We start from the raw sequence: 19,237 nt of genomic DNA on the forward strand, positions 1-19,237 counted from the left end.
TTGCTGTCTATTTCTTCTTGCAACTCTAAACTTCTCCTTTAGGAAATTAAATGCTATACCACTTTGTGCCTATATGTTTAGTATTGATATTGCTTCATTATCTATGCTGCCCTTTAGCAAGATATAGTTTTGTAACAATTGCACTAACACTTACTAGGACACCCCAGAATCAGCCATAGTCAGGATAAGCAAAAGTAGGGGTAGAAGTGAAGGGCATGGAAGAGAATCTCCGCAAATGCCTTCTCCCTCGTCTACCACAAAGAGTATGTCCCTGGCTAGTCTTATTCCACCCCCTACTCCATCCTACAATCCTCTATACGCCAATCATTGAGCCAGTACAGATAGTCGTAAGGACCATTTTCCAAGCATATGCCCATGGAGTATTGTCCAATCCGTAGTTAGTCTCAAGCACTCAGAGGAGTACACTTTCTTCTTGGCAGTTCATGGAACCTATACAAAAACTGACCATATATTAGGAGATTAAAGACTTCAAAACTGAATGCAGAAAGGCAAAATAGTAAATGCATTCTTTTCAGATCACGATACAATAAAAACTACATTCAACAAAAAGCTAGGGGTAAATAGACCAAAAAGTAATTACAAACTAAATAATGTCATCTTAAAGAATGAATGGGTGAAACAGCAAATCATAGACATAACTAACAATTTCACCCAAGAGAATGACAACAATGAGACAACATATCAAAATTTGTGGGATGCAACCAAAGTGGTAATAAGGGGAAATTTTATATCTTTAGAGGATTACTTGAATAAAATAGTGAAAAAGATCAATGAACTGGGCTTGCAACTTAAAAAGCTAGAAAAAGAGCAAATTAAAAAACCCCAATCAAATACTAAACTTGAAATTCTAAAATTAAAAAGAGAAATTGATAAAATTGAAAGTAAAAAAAAAAAAACTATTGAAATAATAAATAAAACTAAGAGTTGGTTTTATGAAAAAAGCAACAAAATAGATAAGCCTTTGGCAAATTTGATTAGAAAAAGGAAAGAGGAAAATCAAATTGTTAGTCTTAAAAATGAAAGGGGAGAACTTTCCACCAATAAAGAAGAAATAAGAATAATAATTAGGAGTTACTTTGTCCAACTTTATGTCAATAAATTTGATAACCTAAGTGAAATGGATGACTACCTTCAAAAATATAGGCTTGCCACATTAACAGAAGAAGTAAATTGCTTAAATAGTCCCATTTAATTTTTTTTTATTATAATAACTTTTTATTGACAGAACCCATGCCAGGATAATTTTTTACAACATTATCCCTTGCACCCACTTCTGTTCCGATTTTTCCCCTCTCTCCATCCACCCCCTCCCCTAGATGGCAAGCAGTCCTATATATGTTGAATATGTCGCAGTATATCCTAGATACAATATATGTGTGCAGAACCAAACAGTTCTCTTGTTGCACAGGGAGAATTGGATTCAGAAGGTAAAAATAACCTGGGAAGAAAAACAAAAATGCAAACAGTTTACATTCATTTCCCAGTGTTCTTTCTTTGGGTGTAGCTGCTTCTCTCCATCATTGATCAATTGAAACTGAATTAGGTCTCTTTGTCAAAGAAATCCACTTCCATCAGAATACATCTTCATACAGTATCATTGTTGAAGTATATAATGATCTCCTGGTTCTACTCATTTCACTTGGCATCAGTTCATGTCTCTCCAAGCCTCTCTGTATTCATCCTGCTGGTCATTTCTTACAAAACAATAATACTCCCTAACATTCATATATCACAATTTACCCCAAATAGTCCCATTTTAGAAAAAGAAATAGAACAAGCTATTAATCAACTCCCTAAGAAAAATCCCAAGACTAGATGGATTTACATGTGAATTCTAGCAAACATTTAAAGAACAATTAACTCCAGTGTTATATAAACTATTTGAAAAAATAGGGAATGAAGAACTCCTACCAAATTCCTTTCATGACACAGACATGGTACTGATACCTAAACCAGGTAGGTTGAAAACAGAGAAAGATAATTATAGACCAATCTCCCTAATAAATATTGATACAAAAATCTTAAATAAAATATTAACAAAAAAATTACAGAAAATCATCACCAGGATAAAACACCATGACCAAGTAGGATTTATACTAGGAATGCAGGGCTGGTTCAATATTAGGAAAACTATTAGCATAATTGACTATATCAATAACCCAATTAACAAAAGCAATATGATCATTTCAATAGATGCAGAAAAATCATTTGATAAAATTCAACATCTATTCTTATTAAAACCACTTGAGAATATAGGAATAAATGGACTTTTCCTTAAAACAGTCAGTAGCATCTATTTAAAACCATCAGTAAGCATCATATGTAATAGGGATAAACTGGAACCATTCCCAATAAGATCAGGAGTGAAACAAGGTTGCCCACTATCACCATTACTATTCAATAATGTATTAGAAATGCTAGCTTTGGCAATAAGAGTTGAAAAAGAAGTTAAAGGAATTAGAGTAGGTAATGAGGAAACCAAATTGTCACTCTTTGCAGATGATATGGTGGTATATTTAAAGAACTCCAAAGATTCTACTAAAAAGCTATTAGAAATAATGCACAACTTTAGCAAAGTTGCAGGATACAAAATAAACCCACATAAATCATCAGCATTCTTATATATCACAAAATCCAACAGTTAGAGATACAAAGAGAAATTCCATTTAAAGTAACTGCCAATAGGATAAAATATTTGGGAATCTATCTGTCAAGGGAAAGTCAGGAACTATATCAGCTAAAAACTATAAAACACTTTCCATACAATACAGTCAAATCTAACCAACTGGAAAAATATTAAATGCTCTTGGATAGGTCAAGCAAACATAATAAAGATGACAATACTACCTAAACTAATCTATTTATTTAGTGCTATACCAATCAGACTCACAAAAAGCTATTTTAATGACCTAGACAAAATAACAACAAAATTCATCTGGAAGAACAAAAGGTCAAGATTTTCAAGGGAACTAATGAAAAAAAAAAAAAATCAAATGAAGGTGGTCTAGCTATACTATATCTAAAACTATATTATAAAGCAGAGGTCACAAAACCATTTGGTATTGGCTAAGAAATAGACCAGTTGATCAGTGGAATAGCTTAGGGTCACAAAAAAAAAAACAAGTCAATGACTATAACAATCTAGTATTTGACAAACTCAAAGACTCCAGCTTTTGGGACAAGAATTCACTATTTGACAAAAACTGCTGGGAAAATTGTAAATTAGTACAGCAGAAACTAGGCATTGACCCACACTTAATACCGTACACCACGATAAGGTCAAAATGGGTTTATGACCTAGGCATAAAGAATAAGCTTATAAATAAATTAGAAGAACATAGTATAGTTTACCTCTCAGACCTGTGGAGGAGGAAGGAATTTGTGACCAAAGAAGAAATAGAGATCCCAAAATAGAAAATTTTGTGATTATATAAAATTAAAAAGGTTTTGTACAAACAAAACTAATGCAGACAAGGTTAGAAGGGAAGCAATAAACTGGGAAAACTTCTTTACAGTTAAAGGTTCTGATAAAGGCTTTATTTCCAAAATATATAGAGAACTGACTCAAATTTATAATAGTTCAAGCCATTCTCCAATTGATAAATGGTCAAAGGATATGAACAGACAACTTTCAGATAAAGAAATTGAAACTATTTCTTTTCATATGAAAAGATGCTCCAAGTCATTATTAATCAGAGAAATGCAAACTAAGACAACTCTGAGATAGCACTACACACCTCTCAGATTGGCTAGGATGACAGAAAAAGTTAATGCTGAATGTTGGAGGGGATGTGGGAAAACTGGGACACTGATACATTGTTAGTGTAATTATGAATACATTCAGCCATTCTGGGGAGCAATATGGAACTAAGCTCAAAAAGTTATCAAAATATCCATACCCTTTGATCCAGCACTGTTACTTACTGGTCTTATATCCCAAAGAGATCTTAAAGGGAAAGGGACCTGTATGTGCAAAAATGTTTGTTGCAGCCATTTTTGTAGTGGCTAGAAACTGGAAAGCCCATCAATTGGAGAATGGCTGAATAAATTGTGGTATATGAATGTTATAGAATATTATTGTTCTGTAATGACCAGTAGGAGGATTTCAGAAAGGCCTGGAGAGACTTACGTGAATTGATGCTGAGTGATGAGCAGGACCAGGAGATCATTATATACTTCAACAATACTATATGATGATCAATTATGATGGACTTGGCACTCTTCAACAATGAGATGAACCAAATCAGTTCTATTTGTTCAGTAATGAAGAGAACCAGCTACACCCAGGGAAAGAACTCTGGGAAATGAGTGTGAACCACAACATAGCATTTCCAATTCCTCTGTTTTTGTCTGCTTGCATTTTTGATTTCCTTCTCAGGTTAATATTACCTTATTTCTAAGTCCAATTTTTATTGTGCAGCAAAATAACTGTATGGGTATGTATACATATATTGTACTTATCATATATTTTAACATATTTAACATGTATTGGTCTACCCGCCATATGGGGGAATGGAAGGGGAAGGACAGGGAAAGTTGGAACAGAAGGTTTTGCAAGGGTCAATGCTGAAAAATTACCCATGCATATATCTTGTAAATAAAAAGTTATAATTTAAAAAATCATATATTTTAATATATTTAACATCTACTGGTCATCCTGCCATCTGGGGAAAGGGGTGGGGGGTAAGAGGTGAAAAATTGGAACAAGAGGTTTGGCAATTGTTAATGCTGTAAAGTTACCCATATATATAACCTGTAAATAAAAGGCTATTAAATAAATAAATAAATGAAAAATTAAAAATTTTTTTTTTTAAAAATCAGGTTATATATACCCTTTCTATGTATACCCATAATAGAAACACAGTTCTCAACAATGCTTTTCTTTTTACCTTTTTATTTCTTCTCTTGAGTTCTATATTTGGAGGTGAAATTTTTTTGTTTAGCTCTTGTCTTTTTATATGAAATAAATAGAATTCACCTGTTCCATTGAATGTCCATCTTCTTCACTGAAAAAAATGCTCAGTTTAGCAAGGTAACTTATTCTTGGCTGCATTCTAAGTTCCTTTACCTTTTAGAATATCAGATTCCACGCCCTTCAATCCTTTAAACTGGAAGCTGCTAGGTCTTGGGTAATCCTTATATCCTTGGTATTTGAATTGTTTCCTTCTAGCTGCTTGTAATTTTTTTTTCCCCTTGGTCCAATAGTTCGGAAATTTAGCCACGATATTCCTTGGACTTTTAATTTTGGGGTCTCTTTCAGGAAATATTTGGTGAATTCTTTCAATGGTTATTTTACTTTCTGATTCTATGACACCCAGGAAGTTCTCTTTGATGATTTCCTGAAAAATAGTTTTTCATCATAGTTTTCAGGGAGTCCCATAATCTTTAGACTGTCTCTTAGAGCTATTTTCCAGGTCAGTTGTTTTCCCAATTAAGTATTTTACATTTTTTTTATTTTTTCATTTTTTTGGTTTTGCTTGACAGATTCGTTAGCCCACTGAGTCATTCATTTCCATTTGTTCAGTTCTGAATTTCAGTGAATTATTTTCTTCATTTACTTTTTAAACTTCTTTTTGTATTTGTCCAATTGAATTTTTAAATAAGTTCTTTTGTTCTATGGGATTTTTTTCCATTTCACAATTTCTGTTTTTTAAAGAGTTATTTTTTTTATGTTTCACAAATTCTGTTTTTCTGGAAATTGTTTTCTTTTTCCATTCTATCAAATCTATCTTTTAATGAATTATATGCCTTTTCCAAATGCTTCTGCAAAGTTTTCATTTCCTTTCCCCATTTTTCTTCTAGCTCTCTTTTAAGATCCTTTTTAATTTCTTCTATGAGAGCCTTGTGTAATAGGGATGAGGTTATATCACCTTTTAGGGTTTCATCTAGAGACAATCTGCTTTTAGTCTCCTCAGAGTTTGAAATCTGTTCTTCTCTTTCACCATAAAAACTGTCTATTGTCAGAGTTCTGTTTGCTTTTGTATTCATTTTTACAAAAAAAAAGTTAAGGTCTGCTGTTAGGGCAGGGGAGGTTTTCTAAGCTTCCTCTATAAGTGGCAGCTTCCTCTATAAGCAGCCACAGCTATGCTGGATAGGTGCTGACTCATTCCCAGTGCTGGGAGGGTGTGACCAGGTCCCATGAGATTCTGGTGTTTGGGGGTTCACTATTTAACTTTTGTGTTTGTGTTGAATGTTTTATAATTTCTCTGCTGATCTACTGGCTTGCAACCAGGGCAGAGTAGCCAACACTGTTGCTGTAGATTCCTCCCCAAAATTCTCCACAGTGTGAAATCTGTACCGCGCTGGGGAGTCCACATTGCCCCAGGACTCTGCGCTGTGTGTGCGGGCATCTGTGCTCAGCCTGCTTGGGCTTGGCCACCTTCCTCCATTTCCAATTGAAACAGACCTTTTCTGGTGATTTTCAAAATTATTTTCTGCGGGTAATCTGTTGCACTCCCAATATTCGTGGATTCTGCCAGTTGAGAGCTAATTCAAAGGTTGGATTTGCTAACTGATCTGAGGGTTGTAGGTCAGAAAGATACATGTGTCCTCTCTGCCTTCTTGGTTCCACCTCTGGAAGTCCCTCATTAAGAAGATATAGAATCTTTAACTCCTTGAAATATGCTGTCTAGGCTCTTTTTTTTCAATCATGATTTTCAGGTGGTCCAGTAATTCTAAAACTACCCCTTCTGGATCTATTTTCCAAGTAAATTTTCTGATGAGATATTTTATGTTTTCTTTTTTTTTTTTTTTTGTCTTCATTTTTTTTTCTTTTTTAGTGTCTTGAGGAGTCATTAGCTTCTCTTTTCCAATTTTATTTTTTAAGTAATTATTTTTTTCAATGAGCTTTTGTACTCTTTTTCCATTTGGCCAATTCCACTTTTCAAGGAAATCGTTTCTTCAGCTAATTTTTGTGCCTCTTTTATCATGAGGCCAATTCTTTTTAAAAATATTTTCTACGACTCTTTCACCAAGTAATTAACTTTATTATTATAGCTTTTTATTTAGAAAATATATACATGGGTAATTTTTCAACATCGACCCTTGACAAACCTTTTATTCCAAATTTTCCTCCTTATCCCCACCAGCTCCCTTAGATGGCAGATATTCTAATACATGTTAAATATATTAAATCCAATATATGTATACATATTTATACAGTTATCTTGCTGCACAAGAAAAATGGAATCTAGAAAGAAAGAAAAAACTCTGAGAAGGAAAACAAAAATGCAAGCAAATAATAACAGAAAGCATAGAAATGCTATGTTGTGGTCCACACTAAGTTCTCATAGTCCTCTCTCTGGTTGTAGTTAACTTTCTTCATCACTGAACAATTGGAACTGGTTTGAACCATCTCATTGTTGAAGATAGCCACTTCCATCAGAATTGATATAGTATTGTTGTTTAAGTAAATAATGATCTCCTAGTTCTGCTCATTTCACTTAGCATCAATTCATGTAAGTCTCTCCAGGTTTCTCTGAAATCATCCTGTTGGTCATTTCTTACAGAACAATAATATTCCATAACATTAGTATACCACAATTTATTCAGCCATTTTCCAATTGATGGGTATCCATTGAGTTTCCAGTTTCTAACCACTACAAAAAGGGCTGCCACAAACATTTGTGCACATGAGGGTCCCTTTTTCTTCTTTAAGATCTCTTTGGGATATGTCAGTAGTAACACTTCTGGGTCAAAAGGTATGCACAGTTTGATAACTTTCTGAGCATAGTTCCAAATTCAAGCAATTAATTTTCTTGCATAACTATCATTTTTTTTCACATTTCTTCCTCTGCCACCACTTTTATCTCTTTTGATTCTTCCAGGAATTCTTGTTGCGCTTGTGTTTGGTCTACAATTTTTTGCTTGTAGCTGTTTTTACATTGCTGTCTTCTGAGTTTGTGTCTTGGTCTTCCCTGACACCCTAGTAGATTTTTATTGGTCAGGTCCTTTCGTTGTGTGCTCTAAATTCCAGCTTATTTCTTGATTCTAAAAGTTATGTTAAAGTTGGGCTCTGCTCACTTGGAGGTATAAAGAATGTCTCAAGCTACAGGGTTTTTTTGAGGGTTTTTTGTTTTTTTGGTACTACTGTTTTCTAAGTTGGTTCTAAGTCTGGTACTGGTTTCTAAGTTGGGTCTCCAAGTTTTTGGTAGTTCCACAGTAGCATGATCTGGGAAAATGTGTGGTCACTAGTCTGCTCTCTGGTCTTTATCCAAGAAGAGTAGACAATTAGGGTTTGATATCTGCTCCTTTATAGCCCTAAGGGTTAGTGATCCTCTCTGTCTTGGAACTGCAACTAAAACCCCAATTCTTTTTGTGAGGGATCATAATTGCTTCTCTCTGCCCTGAAACTCTGACTCAAAACTCTGTATGGAGCAATAGAGTTGCCAATCAGTGACAGCTACATCTAGTGCCAAGAAAGGATCCTCTATAATCTCTTTCTGACCAGCTGTCTGACCCTCTTAATACCTCTGGCCTATGAACTCCCTAAATTCCCATTGCTAGCTCAGCCACCATATGCACTCTGGACCTGCCTTCACTCCATTGTCATAGACCTCTTCTGCCAACCTTCTAAGTTCTCCTAGATTAGAAAAATGTCTCACCCCAACCTTTTGTTGGCTCTGCCATACCAAAATTTGATTTGAGGTGGAATTTTAAAATTTTGGGGGAAGAAATATTAGGTAAGTTCGCCTAGGTTGTTGCATTTCTTCCAGCATCTTGGCTCCGTCTCACACCATACTAACACATTTTCCAACCCTCACATTTATATAACTTTAAGATTTACAAGCCTCTTCTTCAAACCAACCCTATTGGGTTGCAATACAAAAGAAGCAAAACACATATCTTCTAGTTTTTATTGAACAAGAACAATGTTTTTATGCACTTCAGTATAGGATTTATTATAAGAAGAGATACTATTTGCTTCTCTGTACAACAAGTTTTTCAAATATGAAGGTTCCAGAGTCCTTCATGCAGAGATAGAGGGGCCAAAACAGCATTCAACTTAGATACTTTCCCAAAAAAGATTAGAAGAAACTATAATTCTATTTCTGTTAGAAGATTTAAAATCCCTAAATGAGTACACAAGTGAGATGTGGCCTACAAGTTGTACAAGGAACAAAATAGGAATAGGGTCAATATATATAAGGCAAGAAAAAAACAAAAAAAAAACTTCTGTTCCCTGACTTGAGGCAAATACCATTTATAATGTCTATAAATAACAATTTGTTTCTCTGCTTTGAATCTTTCCTACTCAATCTATTCACAGCTAACAAATTGGCATCCCCTTTTTTTTTTAATTAAATTTTTTTTATTTTCAAAACATATGCATAATTTTCATTTGCAAAACCTTGTGTTCCAATTTTTTTCTTTCCCTTCCCCCCACCTCTTCCCTTAGATGCCAAGTAATCCAATATGTCAAACATGTGCAATTCTTCTATAAACAAGTTGGCATTCCTAAAGAATAAATTATGTCTCTCCCCAGCTTCAGCGGCCCATACCTGAATGCTACTAAGAAAAGATATTTGGCATTTAATAAATGCTTATTACCTTTGGCATTTAAAGTCATCCTTCACAATTGTTTCCAGCTTTTTTCCAAACTGATTTTGCATTCCTTCTCATCATGCATTCTAAGTTCTAGTCAATTTGTCCTTGTTCATCATGTGTGAAAAAGGGAGATAAGGTGAAGAATTTGCAGGAATGTGTGAATTCTTTTTCTGTATTTTATTTTCATTATTTCTGTGTCTCTGTGACCTGCATAAGTACAATATGTGCAGGCCCATATTTACTTGAGCCTTGGCCAGCTATAAACATATTTACTTAACCTAAGCTGATGACATTTATCAATATTTGACATTTATCGATATTTATACTATTAGTTTAAACACTGCTTGATTATCTAAAGCCTGAAGGCCTGATATTCTGTTTCTGAGAAATAAGGTGATTTGGGGGAAACCTTCCATTCCAATCTCTCTGGATAGCAACAACCAATTAGATGCCTCTCCCCCCACTCTATTCTCAATGCTCTCTTACTTGTGATGTAATCTCTTGTATAAAAGCTGTGTATCTTTACTACTTCTTTAGCCCTCCTACCACAAGCTTTCTCTTTCCCTTATCTCGTGATTGAACTGCTCATCCTCATGAGGATTAATAAACAATCTTCCTGCTTTCTACTTTTGAGTGATCTCTGAGTAGTTATTTTGGTTAAGGGTCTTTTTACGTCCCACACAACCATATACAACTATTTCATCTCGCAGTTGTGCATCCTTTCAGGCTGTCTATGTCTCCTCATTTATGGCTCATGGAACCCTTAATTCTTTTCAAGACTCAAGTCAGATGTTCCATCCTACATGGGAACTTTCCTTACAGTCCCTCCACCAAACGCCATTACTTTATATATACTTATATGCATATATGTACATCTCCCCAGTAGTTTAAAAGCTCCTTGAATGTAAGAATTATTTTGGTTTTGCCTTGTAACGCCAATTTGCAACACAGTACCTCACACATAGTAAGTGCTTAATAAACATTTGTTGAAGTGAACTTACACATTTAGAAGCAAAAATAAAAGCAGAATAACAGTAACAAAAAGGTATCAACCATTCTAATAGTTTTTCAAATGGGTCAAGGCGTTGGCAACTGCTGATTAAAAACTTCAGAAAGATGTATCATGTGATGACTGTGACATCTAATTCTTTTAACATCAAAACACAATTAACATTACCATCAAAAGGTTTAAAAAAAAAACATAAAATAGTAGCAATACTGGTATTATCCTATATTATTAATTCTTTTTCAGAAACCCAACACTATGGTTGGAACTGATAATTACCCATTAACTGATTCTACCCATTAAAATTACTATCTTTCACCAGTCCTGAAGTCAGGAGGACCTGAGTTCAAATCTGGTCTCAGACATTTAATACTTCCTAGCTGTGTGACCCTGGGCAAGTCACTTAAACCCAATTGCCTCAGCAACAACAAAAATAAACTTAAGTTGCCAATTTGGTTCATTTATATTAATTTTTTAAAAAGCCAAAACCACTCCAACAACAAAAAATATTGACTGCATAAAAGTCTTTAGGACCAACATCCCAAAAATTATTCGACAGTAGTAGCTTCTCCAATAAGCATAGGTAATGTTCTTGATTTGACACAAAATTCTGAATTACACAATAATAAAGATGAGAATTCACTTAAAGGCAAAAGTGAATGACCAAGTAAGAAACCAGTGATCATTAGGATCCTCATTAGTCCTTTTTGAAATATCTATGGAGGACAGAACAAATGGAACTTCAATTCAATGAGCATGAAAGTTGTCATATAGTTTAATGAAGAATACAGTAAAGCTATCACAGCAAAATCCCCTTATTACTAAGGCTTTTCAGTATGGGTAGATTGATTTCCTTCACTTCAATTTTCATAGCCCACAGTGAAACATTCAGTTCTAAAATATTTATTTAAAAACCTTTTTGGAGGCTTTTCTGGGCCCATCAAAGATAACAAGGAACTATTAATGAATGAACAGCAAGAAAGATATTCTCCAGCTAGTTCTTAACAAACTATGAAGGTTCATTTAAAGTCACAAATCTGGAATCTCTGCCAACATAAACATTTGAGGCAATTTCATTTGTAGGTTAAGAAGGAACACTAAGTCTACTATATAACAAGGCCATAACTGTATCAGTTGGAAAGAAGATCAACTGAACTTGAATTCCTGTATTTTGCAACCATTTCTACAATCCAGGATCTTGATATTTACTAACTGAAAAAAATTCATTTCTTTCTAGCATTCTCTGCATTTCACACTAAGTCCCAAAAGCATACTGATTAAAGAATTTTAACATTATAGAATTAATGCACACAAAACTAAGACTAGACTTTCCTCCTACCAAAAACTAAGGATTTAAACCAATCCATACGAATTAGTCCAAAAAGTACAAATTCTTTGAAACATTTTAGCCTCAAATTAATTAGTTGTTATTTTGGAAATCAGAATATAACTGTAAATTACAAAAGACAAACTACAATAGTAATAACAGTTTGAAATCATTTGTGAGAGTTCTTGCCAGAATATACAGACATTTCATTTGCCCAAAAATGCTACCAAGAGTCAAGTATTTGGTAGTTAAGAATCCAGAAAGCATTTGGTCTTTTCATATTGCTAAATCTGCACTTTCTCTTTTGCAATTTATGAACTCATTAATAACTGCTTGCTATAAAGATAATTTCCTGGGGAAAAGTTTTCCCAAAATGGCATGGAAAATTTTTTAAAATTTTTATTTGGACATATTTCTGTGTCCTAATTCTTGACTGGACAAACTTTTTTGTTTTTTTACAGCTGAAGAATACTCTTCAGTCACTCTCCACTCATAAGGCACATCAGCCTTACAAGACCTATGTGACCTTTATAACCTAAAAGATTTTAATTAAACACACACAAACATATTTGCATTATGATAGATTTATGAAGAAAATGGTGGTACCTTCAAAAGCCAGTGGACCTTGTTGTACAAAATAGGTATATTCCTGAGAACTTTCAGTAATTTCATATCAAAATGTATTAAGTGGTCACTGATAGCTTTGTTATGCCAAGTGCCAAGAAATATTTTAAATACACTAATATTTCACACTAATGAATCTAAAAACTTGACATCAATCTCCATTCTCTTTTCCTTTATTTTAGTCTGGCAAAAAACTGGCATAATATTACCAAGGTCAATCCTGTTGTTATTCAACAACTACTGTTATTCACAACTTGTCCCCTTTCATCTTTAAGATCTTGATCCCATAATCATGCCCTTTCTAATTTTTAATCTCCCCACATTTATTGGCAATTTTCCTTCCCCATAGCCTACAACCATTTTCTCTTTCAAACTCGCTTTTTTTATGTGCTGAGGCAATTGGGGTTAAGTGACTTGCCCAAGGTCACACAGCTAGTAAAAGTATTGAGTGTCTGAGGCCAGATTTGAACTCAAGTCCTTGTGACTTCAGGGCTGGTGCTCTATCCACTATGCCACTTAGCTACCCCTCTCTCAGACTTAAAAAAAAAAATCAGCCAAACATGAGAAGGAAGAGCATTCCAAACACAGGAGATCATCAGTGAAAAAAATAGGTTTTAGTTGATGAAGTATCACTGCCACTGAATCATGGAGTATATGAAGAGGAATAAGGTATAAAGAGACTGAAAAGGTAGAAAGAATCCAGATTATGACAGCCTATAAACAATTTTTAAAAATTTTTATTTATTTTTACTTTAGAGATAAAAACTAATATTTCATCATAATGAGCATAATTTTAAAATGTTTGCACATGAAACTGTAAATCTATTACATACAACTTAACTTTTAAATTTATAATAAAGTTATCATATACAAAAAAAGAAAAAAATTCATCACTAGACCCTACTTAAGCAGCGAAATCTATTGGACAGAGTTCTGGACCATGAATCAGAAAGTTCTGAGTTCAAATCTGGTCCTACGTTCTTAGGTAAGTGACTCTGGGCAAGTTCATTAACCACTGTCTCAAATGTGAGAATCAAGTGAAATAATATTTGTAAAGTGCTTAAAACAGTGCCAAGCACAAAACATGCACTTAAATAAATGCTAGTTCCCTTCCTTTTCCCCCTTCTATCCCCTGAAGTTATTGTTTTTATCTTTCATCTCTTTACAAAATTCTTCAAAACAATAATCCTGTGAACTTGTTTTTAAAATATTTTGATAACTGCATTTTAATTACAAAGATAACCAACCACAATGAATGTATTTAAATGCATAAGGATTACATTTTGTGCATTTAAAAACATTGTTTTGATAAGGTTTCAACAAAGACAAATCCCTGACACAAAAAAGACCAAGAAAGTGTCTTAAAAGAAGTCTTTTGCTTCCTCTCCTCTTCTTCACTTGCTTCTAAACATTGTAAACATCTGACATCTTCATTTAATTAAAAATATTCCCTTTAAAATTTCTAGTAATTTCTTAATTGCTATTTTTAAGAGTCTTTCCCAAGGCATCATCTTTGTTATAAGATTTTTTAAATTATTTTTATTAAATCTTATTATTTGGCTGACTGGTCTGTCTTCTGTTAATATTAACCTCACCTGGCTAAAACCTGACTCTTGGAATGACAGTATTGAGGAAGATTTTTGATAATTAATTAGCTCATAGTGAATTTTTTAAAAGTAGTCATAGCATTAGTCTACAGACTTTTGCAAACTCAGTGTATATATATATGTAATTTAGTTAGATCAGCCTAACTCAATTTTTTTAACTTTAAAGACACCAGAGAAAGAATGAGATCATCAAGATGCTTCTCCCCATCTCCAGGGTTCCTCCCCCCATTAGGACATTCCATCCCCAATGTCTCCCCTCACCCTGTCAGAACTGGATTGTCAGAGTCCTATTCCTGCTCTCCCACCCTGACTCCACCCCCACCTCAGTCTACCCCCTGAGTCTGAGCAACTTGTATATATGTCATTGAGAACTCTCATTGTTTGCTGGATATCCTGTTGGAGATGATAGTCCTGGGATTCAGTCCTGGGACCAAACCATGGATCCATTTGGTCCCAGTATATCTTCTCCCATTTAATTATTAAATTGTTCTCTAATCTCTATCTTGCTCAGTTTCTCCGGCATTACAATCATACATCTGCCTTACAAGACCTATGTGGCCTTTATAACCTAAAAGATCCTAAATATTACACACACACACACACAAACATATTTGTATTATGATAGATTTATGAAAGATATAATAGATTTATCTATCACACAAATTTAGTGGGAAATGTTTTTCCCAGGACATTATTCTATATCTCTTTACAACACTGAACACTGCCAATCATCCCCCTAACTCTTGAATACTACATCCTCCTTAAATTTTCATGATACTATTTTATTCCTATATGTCTGGATGTTCCTTCCATCTTTTTTAATGAATATGTGTCCCAGAGCCTGAATCTAAATGTGTCTAGTCCAAAGTTTTGTCCTGTCTTCTTTTTTCTTTTTTTATATGCCCTCTTTCAATATTTATCATCTCCAAAAAATATGTACATATGATTCCCACATAAGTATAATAAAGGAAACAGAACAAGGCTGAACTCAGAATCAAGACCTGAATTTCAAATCCTATACTTAACACGTATTAATTATGTGATTAAGTCAAGTTATTTAACTTTATTTCTTCACCTAAACAGGGAGTAAATTGAATATAATGTCAATAGTACACACTTCACAGAATTGTTGTGAGACTTAAATAAAAAGGTAAAATATTTTGCAAATCTTAAAATACTATGCAAATGTAATTCATTATCACTACCTATATAGGATATGCTAAAAGTCTTAGTGAAGGAAGACTAGAAACTAAGGATTGATAAGAAGGTCTAAATTGTGCTGAGGAAGGGAGAAGGAAAAACTGATGGCTGCCATAAACAAGCTTAATCTTGCAGTAATATTTTTGGGTCTTTTATTCTGGTTTCATATTACCATTTGTCTACTAGATATTTCTACCTAGATGTCTTGGAGTTATTTTAAACTCAAATGTCCAAGAGGCCATTGTCTTTCCTTCACCATATTCTAACTCTTCTTTCTTTAATTTCCCTTAATGGCACTGACGAAGGGAGCGTTGAAACTCTCTCTCTCTGACTTTGGGGGGAACATTTGAGAAACTCCTTGAACCTCAGAAAAACTCTCCCCTGAGAGACCCACCCTAGGGAATCGAGATAAAGTGCTTTCATTCTATTTATCTTGGTGTAACTAGTTGAACCAGGACCACTTCTACTCAGCCTGAGCTGGAGATGTAGATTTCTATCAACCTCTATTGAGCTGGAAATTGGCTCGCCTATTCCCCGGAAAGTTGTCCCATTGTACTGGAAATCTAGGTCTGGGGACAGTAACCTCATTCAATTGAAATTTCTATTCAATTTGCAAGATTTTCCAATGATTTCAACTCAAACTGCACCCATCCCTAGCTAAAGTTTCAATTATAAAAAGGGGTAATTGGGCTTAACTCCTTAAGCAGAAGCCAAAGCAGGAATCATGCCAGGCCAAGGGACCTCCCTTGGCATAGCTGCCTGCAAGAACTCTGCCCGCTGAGAGGACATTCTCTTTTCAGTGTTAACTCCTCTCTATCTCTCTCACCTATTTCCCTAACAGGACCTTACCCCTTTACCTCTCTGTCCTGATCTTGCCACTAAAGAAGTCAGCCTGCAAAAGCTGACTTCCCAGTGCCAATAAACTTCTTTTGCCAATCTAACTTTTCAAGTTCATAAATTCATTTATCAAGTACCTGCGCCAACCAGAAGGGGGTTCCCACAACTCCCTGCCCTGTGCCAAACATTATCACTTTTGGTTCCCTGACCAGGAATTGAGGGGAGCCAAACCTCATCAGCACTATCATCCTTTCAGTCACCCAGGTTATAACCTCAAGTCATCTTCAACTCCTCTTACTTAACTTCCAAAGTTCAGGCCCTCATTAAATCTTACCTCTAATTAACACTCTACTTCTAGTTTCTCATCTCTCCAATCTATCCCCCACATAGCAAACTGGTATTCCTAAAGCAGAAAAATGATCATGTCTTAGCTTAAAAACTTCAGAGCTACTACTACTAGTAGTATCACTACTAGGAAAAAATAAAAACTTCAGCATTTAGAGATCTTCACAATTTAACATAAACTTAAATTTGTTAAACTTTCACATTTATTATGCATTCTATGTTTCAAATAAACTGGACTTCTTTCCCTTTTCACCATATAGAACATTCCATCTCCCAGCTTGCATAGGTCAGCCCCATGCCTAAAATGAATTCCTTCCTTATTTCCAGTAAAGGTTCCCTATATTCCTTAGGGATGAATTAAAGTAATTCCTCATTTTAAACAAGGCCATTCCTAATTCTCGTGAGTTTTTATTATCTTGTTGTCCTCCAAGCTACTTCATGTTTATATGTTTTGTACCGACATTTGGGGACATTTGTTTCTCCTCTAATGACAGCTCTGCAGATGTCTAGAAAAAAAATTTTAGACAAGAATGAAATTAAATCCAATCTACATACAAAGAAAAATAGTGGTTCTGGAAGATTTTTCTTTTTGCTTTATATTTTTCTTAACATTCCTATTCATCACATAGATTCTCTTGGCTTATATCAGGTCCTTCCTTAAGGATTGGCTATTTTGTTTTTGTCTTTGTATATCTAGTATACTTTACACATACTAATAGGTATTTAAATGCATGTTTAATGAATGAATAAAAGATATTTTCTATTAAGCCATTCTAAGACCAAATTATAAAATAAAAAATTATTGGGCAAATGTAATCTTTATTTAGATGGTAGCTGGGTTCAACATTTAACAATTAAAGTGCCTTGGTGGTAGTATTTTTCCCCACTGGAATAAAATAGTTTACTTGAAAAATAATCAACAGAGATTTAAGTTTTCCAGGGTGCCAACCTTGAATTATATCTGGGACCTGGCAAATGTCACAAAAAGCTGAATGTACTACAAGAAAAATCAAAATTCTTACTTATAAAATAATATAACATTCTTTATATACACAGAAATATATTTAAAAAATCTCCTTTTTCTATTTCCTTAGAAAGAAATATTCCTTTCTCTACCCTTAAAATTATCCAGACCAGTGGTTCTCAAACTTTTTTCAGTATTTTTATCCTATTAAAAATTATTGAGGATCTCTCCAAAGCATTTTTATCTGGATTATATTTATAGACATTAACCATATTGGAAATAAAAACTAATTTTGAATTTGTAGACTTTCTAAAAAGGTTTCAGAGATCCCCAGGATTCTCTAGATCATACTTTGAGAATCACTGATCCAGACTATTCCCTGTTTGAACAAAAGACCTTCATTGGGGGGGGGGGGGGGGGGAAAATGCCCTCTTTTCCACCATGAAAAAGTGCCTAACTCTAATATTCAGAAAAGAGACTCTTCAAAATGCTAATTGTAATAGTCTTACTGAAGATTAAGTAATAATTGTTTGCGACCATAAATTCTGAATTGTTAATCCCAAACTATATTTTAACATATTGTGACTTTTTCCTTGTTTAAAATTCCTACAAATGCTATCTATGCTATTTCAAATCATCTTAAGTTAAACAAACATGCCTGAGTTCATGGACTTTTTTTTCTCTCTAAAGTAGAAATGCCTGAATTTGAAATGGTATTAAATAAAATTGTTTCTGGCACATTTGTGCCTAAAACGCTGAATAAAGCATTACTGTTTTCTATGTGACATGTATTAGATTATATCAATCATTGGCTAAGATGACAGGAAAAAATAACGACGAATGTTGGAGGGGATGTGGGAAAACTGAGACACTGATGCATTGTTGGTGGAGTTGTGAATGAATCCAACCATTCTGGAGAGCAATCTGGAATTATGCCCCAAAAGTTATCAAACTGTGCATACCCTTTGACCCAGCAGTGCTACTACTGGGCTTATACCCCAAGGAGATACTAAAGAAGGGAAAGGGACCTGTATGTGCCAAAATGTTTATGGCAGCCCTTTGTAGTGGCTAGAAACTGGAAAATGAATGGGTGCCCTTCAATTGGAGAATGGTTGAGTAAATTGTGGTATATGAATGTTATGGAATATTATTCTGTTGTTCTTTAAGAATGTTCTGTAAGAAATGACCAGCAGGATGAATACAGAGAGGCTTGGAGAGACTTCCATGAACTGATGCTAAGTGAAATGAGCAGAACCAAGAGATCATTATATACCTCAACAACGATACTATATGAGGATGTATTCTGATAGAAGTGGATTTCTTTGACAAAGAGATCTAACTCAGTTTCAATTGATCAATGATGGAGAGAAGCAGCTACACCCAAAGAAAGAACACTGGGAAATAAATGTACTGTTTGCATTTTTGTTTTTCTTCCCAGGTTATTTTTACCTTCTGAATCAAATTCTTCCTGTGCAACAAGAGAACTGTTCAATTCTGCACACATATATTGTATCTAGGATATACTGTGCTATATTTAACATGTATAGGACTGCTTGCCATCTGGGGGAGGGGGTGGAGGGAGGGAGGGGAAAAGTCGGAACAGAAGTGAGTGCAAGGAATAATGTGTAAAAAATTACCCAGGCATGGGTTCTGTCAATAAAAAGTTATAATTATGAAAAAAAAAGGGGGGGAAAAAGAAAAAAAAATTACCCATGCATGTTTTGAAAATAAAAAGCTATAATAATAAAAAAATTATAGAT

The 19,237-nt window shown here is 34.3% G+C and overlaps 1 protein-coding gene across 6 annotated transcripts in view; it reads right to left on the bottom strand.

Moving 5' to 3' along the window:
• Positions 1 to 19,237, bottom strand: part of ANKS1A (ankyrin repeat and sterile alpha motif domain containing 1A) — a 229,081-nt gene that overhangs the window by 197,050 nt on the left and 12,794 nt on the right. The gene's annotated exons all lie outside the window — the stretch shown is intronic.

This window comes from Sarcophilus harrisii, chromosome 4, assembly GCF_902635505.1.
Source record: "Sarcophilus harrisii chromosome 4, mSarHar1.11, whole genome shotgun sequence".
In the NCBI taxonomy this organism is placed as follows: Eukaryota; Metazoa; Chordata; class Mammalia; order Dasyuromorphia; family Dasyuridae; genus Sarcophilus; species Sarcophilus harrisii.